This window comes from Schistocerca gregaria, chromosome 5 (assembly GCF_023897955.1).
Source record: "Schistocerca gregaria isolate iqSchGreg1 chromosome 5, iqSchGreg1.2, whole genome shotgun sequence".
Lineage (NCBI taxonomy): Eukaryota > Metazoa > Arthropoda > Insecta > Orthoptera > Acrididae > Schistocerca > Schistocerca gregaria.
In genome coordinates, this window is record NC_064924.1 from 433,433,275 (window position 1) to 433,442,365 (window position 9,091).

Genomic DNA, 9,091 nt, shown 5'->3' on the forward strand with positions numbered 1-9,091 from the left:
GAGAGTGTCATTGAAATGATACAGGATTTGGGCTGGACATCATTAAAAGAGAGGCGTGTTTCGTTGCGACGGAATCTTTTCACTAAATTCCAATCGGCAGCTTTCTCCTCCGAATACAAAAATATTTTGTTGACACCGAACTACGTAGGAAGAAACGATCACCTCGCTAAAATAAGGGAAATCGGAGCTTGTACGGAAACATGTAGGTGTTCGTTCTTTCCGTGCGCAGAGATTGAAATAACAGAGAAGTGTGAAGGTGATTCGATGAACCATCTGCCAGGCACTTAAATGTGATTTGCAGAGTATCCATGTAGATGCAGGTGTAGATATACTCTCTTTCTACTTGTGTTTAGATTTTAATGCGGTCTTAAGTGTTGCAACGATCAGCTGGGTAGTCACTTTATCCGTTTTGATTAAATTTTAATGTAGTTTTTATTGCCGCACAGATCAACTGGGCAGCCATTGTGTTCGTTAGCTTTTTAGAAGCTTGTTTTTTAAATTTACCAGTGGTTTTAGGTGCCGCAGGGATCAGCTGGGCATCTGTTGAATTCATTTGAGTTGTTGCTGTTGTTGATCGAATTTTCCTCGGTTTTAAAGGCTGCACAGATTATCTAGGCAGCTGTTGGCATGGATGATGTTGCTGGAGATTTTGCTTGTTATGTATTAATGTGGATTTCATTGCTACGGGGATCGGGATAGCAGATTTGAGGTTGATTAACGAGGTTGTAAGATGACATTGTTGGGCCTCGTGGCAGTTGTGAATTGAAGGGAGCTATTGCCGATATTTACCATTTCTGTTAGCGCCGCAGTAGTTGACGTGGGACTCCGCAGAGATTATACTTCGTCGGTTACGAAAATGTCCGTTATTAGTGGACTGGAGACCGTTTGTTTGGAAGGTGTGGATGATAGCAGCTTTAAAACGGTGTGAAACAGGTATATCCTTCAGCCTTGCATATCTGCAATTAGTGTGTGCCCTGGCGGCCCAAGTGGATTGCCGGTTCTAGCCGTACATTTGGTTGTTGATATAAGTGGTTGTTAAGTTATTGTAATTGGGGTAACTCCTAGCCCTCCACTCAAGAAGTGGGTTCTTGGCACAGGGTATAAACAGGCGGAAGAACCCATTAATGTTTATTTTCGGTGACTGTGCGCTAGTTGTGTAATCAGTCACATCCGTTAAATATCTGTGTTTCCTTTCATTCTATGTGGAACGTCTACACAGAACTAATTTTAAGAAAGGTATATGGAAGACTGAGATCTTGGGGACTCCTCAGCAACGGTAGAGACACAAAGCGGCTCTAAAAAATCTCCATTCGACCTATACTTGAGTAAATAAGAACGAAAGTGTCACTGATTTTCACTGATACGCTCATTCAGATACAAGAGATACGATATGGAACATGGTGTGGCTTAATGTTAAAATTCCGAGAGCATAAGATTCTAGAAGACTACTACCATAGTTTACCATGAAGGTAAAATTAGAGGGATTCGTACTCTTACTGAAGTCTTATCTAAAATCGTTCTCTCGCACGCCATTCGTTTTTAATCTGGAAAAGAGAAATGACAGTGCTTATCAAGCACCCTTTGCCATAAGCAGGTGGTTGGTGGAGAATAGACGTAGATGTAGACTGCGTACCCCAAACTTTCGAGCACACTAAGAACAACTGTCACATTTTACACAGAATTCGCTAGTCAATTGTTCCACTTCTTCTTCTAACATTTCTGCCGTATACCGCTCAGCCATCTTCAGAGTGAGCCAAATGATTGACGCTTTAGCTCACGCTGCGTCGTCTTAAAATCACGGACTGCGCCATTTCGCATGCGGCCACAGATACGTAGGTGTCAGAGACATACATCGGCGGCAACGAAGTACACATATTACGAATGAATTAGATCCGTGGCTAGGCGGTCGATTCACCCTGGGAAGTCAAATGTACCATTGTGAGCTGCTCTGTGGCGACGTGTTATTTGCAAGTTTTTTTTAAGAATGAGCGGGATTCCGTGACTTATACAAGCGGAAACCGCCATCTCTATTAATTAAATTCGTCGACAAACGAATATCAACTGCTTCTTTCACCGAGCCACAACACGATGAAGTTGACGCTACGATTTCGACGTTTCCGTGCAACATAGGGTGGCCAGTATCAATACAGTTTTCTGGCACAGCCGATTTATTGTGCTACCAGAGCCGGCTGTACTTGCGGTGTTCCGTGCATCTTTCATGGGCTGTACAAGTTGTCCGACGATAAAGGCCGCGCTCGAAGGAGATCTTGTATACCCCAGGCTGCCATAACACTAAATCATCTATAACGGAACCCGAAGTTACTGCAGCCTTCGGTACAGGGCGAAAAATCACTTTTAGTTTGTGCTTGCCAAGGATGCGTCCTGTTTCCGGTCATAGGCTTCCCACATATGGCAGGAAAGACATGGATTAAAATATTTCTCTGTTTTCTTCTGTATTCCTTATTCGTATCTTTCGTTTCGTTCGTAGCGCTTTACTTACCTGCTGTGGAGACTACCTGTTAGCTTCAAAACTAAAGAAGGTGGCGGCTATGTGCAGATACACTCCTGGAAATGGAAAAAAGAACACATTGACACCGATGTGTCAGGCCCACCATACTTGCTCCGGACACTGCGAGAGGGCTGTACAAGCAATGATCACACGCACGGCACAGCGGACACACCAGGAACCGCGGTGTTGGCCGTCGAATGGCGCTAGCTGCGCAGCATTTGTACACCGCCGCCGTCAGTGTCAGCCAGTTTGCCGTGGCATACGGAGCTCCATCGCAGTCTTTAACACTGGTAGCATGCCGCGACAGCGTGGACGTGAACCGTATGTGCAGTTGACGGACTTTGAGCGAGGGCGTATAGTGGGCATGCGGGAGGCCGGGTGGACGTACCGCCGAATTGCTCAACACGTGGGGCGTGAGGTCTCCACAGTACATCAATGTTGTCGCCAGTGGTCGGCGGAAGGTGCACGTGCCCGTCGACCTGGGACCGGACCGCAGCGACGCACGGATGCACGCCAAGACCGTAGGATCCTACGCAGTGCCGTAGGGGACCGCACCGCCACTTCCCAGCAAATTAGGGACACTGTTGCTCCTGGGGTATCGTCGAGGACCATTCGCAACCGTCTCCATGAAGATGGGCTACGGTCCCGCACACCGTTAGGCCGTCTTCCGCTCACGCCCCAACATCGTGCAGCCCGCCACCAGTGGTGTTGCGACAGGTTTGAATGGAGGGACGAATGGAGACGTGTCGTCTTCAGCGATGAGAGTCGCTTCTGCCTTGGTGCCAATGATGGTCGTATGCGTGTTTGGCGCCGTGCAGGTGAGCGCCACAATCAGGACTGCATACGACCGAGGCACACAGGGCCAACACCCAGCATCATGGTGTGGGGAGCGATCTCCTACACTGGCATTACACCTCTGGTGACCGTCGAGGGGACGCTGAATAGTGCACAGTACATCCAAACGGTCATCGAACCCATCGTTCTACCATTCCTAGACCGGCAAGGGAACTTGCTGTTCCAACAGGACAATGCACGTCCGCATGTATCCCGTGCCACCCAACGTTCTCTAGAAGGTGTAAGTCAACCACCCTGGCTAGCAAGATCTCCGGATCTGTCCCCCATTGAGCATGTTTGGGACTGGGTGAAGCGTCGTCTCACACGGTCTGCACGTCCAGCACGAACGCTGGTCCAACTGAAGCGCCAGGTGGAAATGGCATGGCAAGCCGTTCCACAGGACTACATCCAGCATCTCTACGATCGTCTCCATGGGAGAATAGCAGCCTGAATTGCTGCGAAAGGTGGATATACACTGTACTAGTGCCGACATTGTGCATGCTCTGTTGCCTGTGTCTATGTGCCTGTGGTTCTGTCAGTGTGATCATGTGATGTATCTGACCCCAGGAATGTGTCAATAAAGTTTCCCCTTCCTGGGACAATGAATTCACGGTGTTCCTATTTCAATTTCCAGGAGTGTATATATCCTTATGGGTCTGTTTCCGATATTGCATGTTCCGAAGTGCCATCATATTCGCGCCAAATCAAAACATCCACAAATGGCAGGCATCCCTCTTTTTCGATTTCCATTGTAAACTGGATTTGTCCACCAATCGAATTCAGATGATTTAAAAAATGAAACACCGTAGGTACACCTGTCTCTTACATCCCAACAAATCGGCTGTGTCCAAGCACTGTGTTGATACTGGTCACTCTATGCTGTCCGAAAGCGTCGAAATTCTAGCGTCTACTTCATCCTTTTGCGATTCGGTGGTCAAAGAAGTCGAAATTCATCTGACGACGGATTAATAGAGGAAGCGGTTTCTCTTTGGATAAATAATGGAATCCTGCGCTTTCTTTGAGGGCGTAGTCACAGATCTAATTCATACATATGTGCACTTAGTTGCCGCCGTTCAACGCCTCTGGTACTTGCGTTTCTGTGGCTGAATGAGCAGTGGCGCGCTCCGTGAGTTTAAAAGGACGGATCGAGTACTGTAGTGTTAATCATACGACTGACTCTCGAGGTGGTTGAACGGTATACAGCAGAAATATTAGATTGAGAAACGGCTTTTATGCGGCTGCACGCAAGAAAGTTAACGGATCTGCAAAAATATCAGTGTCTTCATAGAAATCAGCATAGGTACCCAAAGCATCGAGAGGCACAGCTCAGATCCTTTCTTCGCATATGATAGCTTCAGTGTCATGGAAAGACGAAACCGTGTGATTTGCTGTTCCCAAGCTTTCGAAAAGCAATTAATTCGTTCATGTATTTAAGGCAGAAAATACTTTCCCATTGGTAGTCTACAAAGGAGAGGGGCAAGGGGGAGTAAATACTACCTGTACTGTTCTTGACTTACATCGTATTATCTATCTCGACAGAATATCTCCCAGAAATCCTTATGACTGGGGGATTAATGAGTTTGAAAGAGAGTTTTTTGATACAAGTATTTGGGGATATCAGTGAGTACATTTACGATTTGAAACGAGCATAGATGTCCCATTGTAAATACAGCCAATCGCAGGCTACGATTCGTTGTCAAATACTGGGGAACTGCAGTTTTACAAAAAGTGATTCCATGAAAAGTTCTCGTATAGTTTCTAATGCGCAAGTGTATGGGAGCCAAATCACATCGGTGTTTAAGAGGAAAGAACGGCGGCGAGGTCACAGGCTTGGTTCACTGGCGAGACAATATTACGAAAACCTTGAGTAGCATACAACAGTAGCCGCCGTCCACCTCGCGAGAACTTTCTGAAAAATCTTGGTTAACTATCTTTCACAGAAGAAATTATGAATAGCAGCCCATGCGTACGTGTCCCGTCATCATGCAGATACAACTGGGTTCATAACAGCTTGTCAGGGGCGTACGAGCAGCTGTCGTTCTTACCTCGCGCCGTCCGTGGATGCAACGGAAGAAGCCTTCATATAACAGACATTCGTCATTCGCCGTTCACTCCACAGTGATTCGCAGAGTAGAGACGTAGACGCACGTGTAACGCTAGACACACGAGGTCTGGCTAACCTATAAATGTTTATTCACAAGCACACGTGAAATGTGAAAACAGCAAATGTTTGACATGACGAGAGCGTGATTTCGAAATGGGCGGTACACACCACGAGTGCGACACAACGGAAGTGACTCACTCTGGTGGGGGGTGGGGAGTGGGGGGGGGGGGGGGTGAAGCGGGAGGAGGGGGGAGGAGTGTCCTCTGCATCTGGACTATGCTCTGCCAGATGTAACTAGTAGTGTGTATTGTACAGAATGTTACTTCAGATGATCACATCAGTATATTTTTATAGCCGATAAGATAAACATAAATATACAAAGGAAATGGAAGATCATGACCACGCAAAGTAATCGCGTTATTCAATGGATAAACTGCTTTTTTTTACCTTTTTCAAATATTTATTCATTCCATTCAACCTAGCCCACTGTATTCACGACTTTCTGTTCTCAAATTTCTGAAATTCTTTATGAAACAGTGTGGTAACTGACTTGTAGACACATACAAGGACACACTTTATTTTTAATTGCTGAAACACTCTGGCAGCATGGCGTTTCTTACCACATTTTTCGGCATTGAAATGCAAGTAATTTTCCAGCAGTGTTCTGATGTCTGCTTCAACTTTGCAGGACGCGTCGTAATGTTCCATTGCAATAATCAAACAATAATGTCTAGAATATACACCAAATCTGGTTGCTGCAGTAGCCCTTGAGCCGCAAAATAATCTATGTATAACCGTAAAGAGATCTCATTTTATTAACATATCTTTTGACTATTGATCGATTGTGGTTGATTGTCCATTACACGATCATTTATCTCAATAGCTGACATTTTGATGTTCGTGCCATGGTTTCAGAATGGACCATTTTACTATTGTTTCTGGTGAAAAATTCGAGAAGACCGAATTCAGTATTTAATACTGTCTCTCTCATCTTCCACTTCGGTGCCAGTATGATCGCAGGATGACCACAAACTTCGAGAAGATGTGATTTTGATCCGTTTACTAACTTTACGTAAGATCAAAATTTCTTCGAATTTCTAGTCAAATACGTCGGCCGAAGTTTTACTTTGTAAATACTCCTCGTATTGTTTTTCTTGCGCTCATTTTGGCTTCGTTCATCTTGTGTTTTTCCGTAGCGTTTTGACTTCGTTTAAATCTGTGATGAAGCTCTTCCTACTTCGATAATAACTTTCTAACACGGTTAATGAACCACGATAGGTCTTTCCTATCTCGCAAAACCTTCTCAGCAGCTACTGGTTTGTAGCTTACAATACTTCTGAACATTGTCCATTGACAACTCGCATCTTTGTCCCTAGAGATTCATGTGTCATGCTGAGTGCTCGGATGATCTGCTCTCTGTTCCCTATCGGAATTTTTAAGCAAATATATTTTCTTACCTTTCTTAACATTTCTTTCAGTTCAACTTCACGGCATGAAGCTGCTACTGTGACGAGTTATTAGATCTGATGGTTGCCTATACTGTCTGAAGACGGTCACTGAAAATAAATTTTTAATCTAAACTGTGTTATTGAGAGAGTTTGAATATAGATATCGCAGTGGTTTCTCCACAACAGCGTGATGCTTCGGGTATGGGAGTTACTTTGACATCTAAGACATCGCCTCACAATTCGGTTCTCTAACTGCTCGAAGAAATTTTCAGAAATCATCTCGTACGAATTGCTGTCTCTGATAACCTGTTGTAATCGCTTGACTGTCACATTCTATAGCTGTCAAGTTGCAATCTCCCCCTATTACACTAGAGTGTACCCACGATATTCTTCAAGTTTTTCTTAAGTGTTACGCCACTGCATCTCGTGTGGCATCCGAACTGTAAAGGCACCTATTTACCACGAAACTTCCTGCCAGATTAAAAGTATGTGCGTGACTGATGCTCGAAACCTTGTGACTTCTGAAATTTTCCCTGCGTATTTGTTCTTCTAATAATTTCCGGGTATGCAGCCGGATCCCGTCGACATTCTGCCACGATATTTCGGCCCAGAGACGTCCGGCCATCATCAGGTGAGTACACAACTACTGAAGAGCCCAGGTGCAGTCGCGGTATTTATACCGATTCTCGCGCACGTGTTGACATGCGCGGCATAGCCGAGTTGTACGTGCTGCCCTCGGTGGTGAAAGTAAAAGATCATCTAGTCATTGAGTATCGAATGACGCTGTCTATTCCGCTGTGAATGTATAATTTTAATAACAGTTTTCCAAGTTTTATCCAGTTGAAAGCCGTTGTCACGATTTATAAGATTATCGGCAAGACGTATTTCCACTGATTCCTTGATTACGGAATCCCAAAATCAGTAAACTGGAGCTAAAATTTTTGTTCCATTGTATTCCATTGAATGTCCCAATGAAATACAGTGCTCTGCTACTGCCGATTTTGACGGTTGCCGCAGACGGGTGTATCTTTCATGTTCTGTACATCGTTCATGGACAGTTCTTGTCGTCTGGCCAATATATGCACAGCCACATTCACATGGAATTTTGTAGACGCCTGCTTTCGTCAGTTGTAAATCGTCTTTAACGGATCCAACCAGGGCCCGGTTCTTTGCTGGTGGACGGAAGATAACCTTGATTTTATTCTTCTTCAGTAGTCGGCCTATTTTCGACGAGACATTCCCGGCGTATGAAAGAAACGCAGTTGATTTAAAGTCGTCATCAGCGTCCTCAGTGCGCTGCTTTTTGTTATGACAGTTGCGCATGGCCTTTCTTATTTGGCGTGAAGTGTAGCCATTCTCTTTAAAAACCTTCTCCAAGTGTTCTAATTCTGCGTGGAGGTTTTCATCGTCCGATATTACATGCGCTCGATGTATTAAAGTACTGAGAACACCGGCTGTTTGTGCTGGGTGGTGGCAGCTTGACGCCTGGAGATACAGATCTGTGTGAGTCGGTTTCCTGTACACAGAATGTCCTAATGACCCATCATTTTTACGGCATACTAGCACGTCTAGAAATGGTAAATTGCCATCTTTTTCAATCTCCATCGTGAATTTGATGTTCTCTCTAGAGAAGAAAGCAGGCGTCTACAAAATTCCCTGTGAATGTGGCTGTGCATATATTGGCCAGACGACAAGAACTGTCCATGAACGATGTACAGAACATGAAAGATACACCCGTCTGCGGCAACCGTCAAAATCGGCAGTAGCAGAGCACTGTATTTCATTGGGACATTCAATGGAATACAATGGAACAAAAATTTTAGCTCCGGTTTCCGGATTTTGGGATTCCGTAATCAAGGAATCAGTGGAAATACGTCTTGCCGATAATCTTATAAATCGTGACAACGGCTTTCAACTGGATAAAACTTGGAATCCTGTTATTAAAATTATACATTCACAGCGGAATAGACAGCGTCATTCGATACTCAATGACTAGATGATCTTTTACTTTCACCACCGAGGGCAGCACGTACAACTCGGCTATGCCGCGCATGTCAACACGTGCGCGAGAATCGGTATAAATACCGCGACTGCACCTGGGCTCTTCAGTAGTTGTGTACTCACCTGATGATGGCCGGACGTCTCTGGGCCGAAATATCGTGGCAGAATGTCGACGGGATCCGGCTGCATACCCGG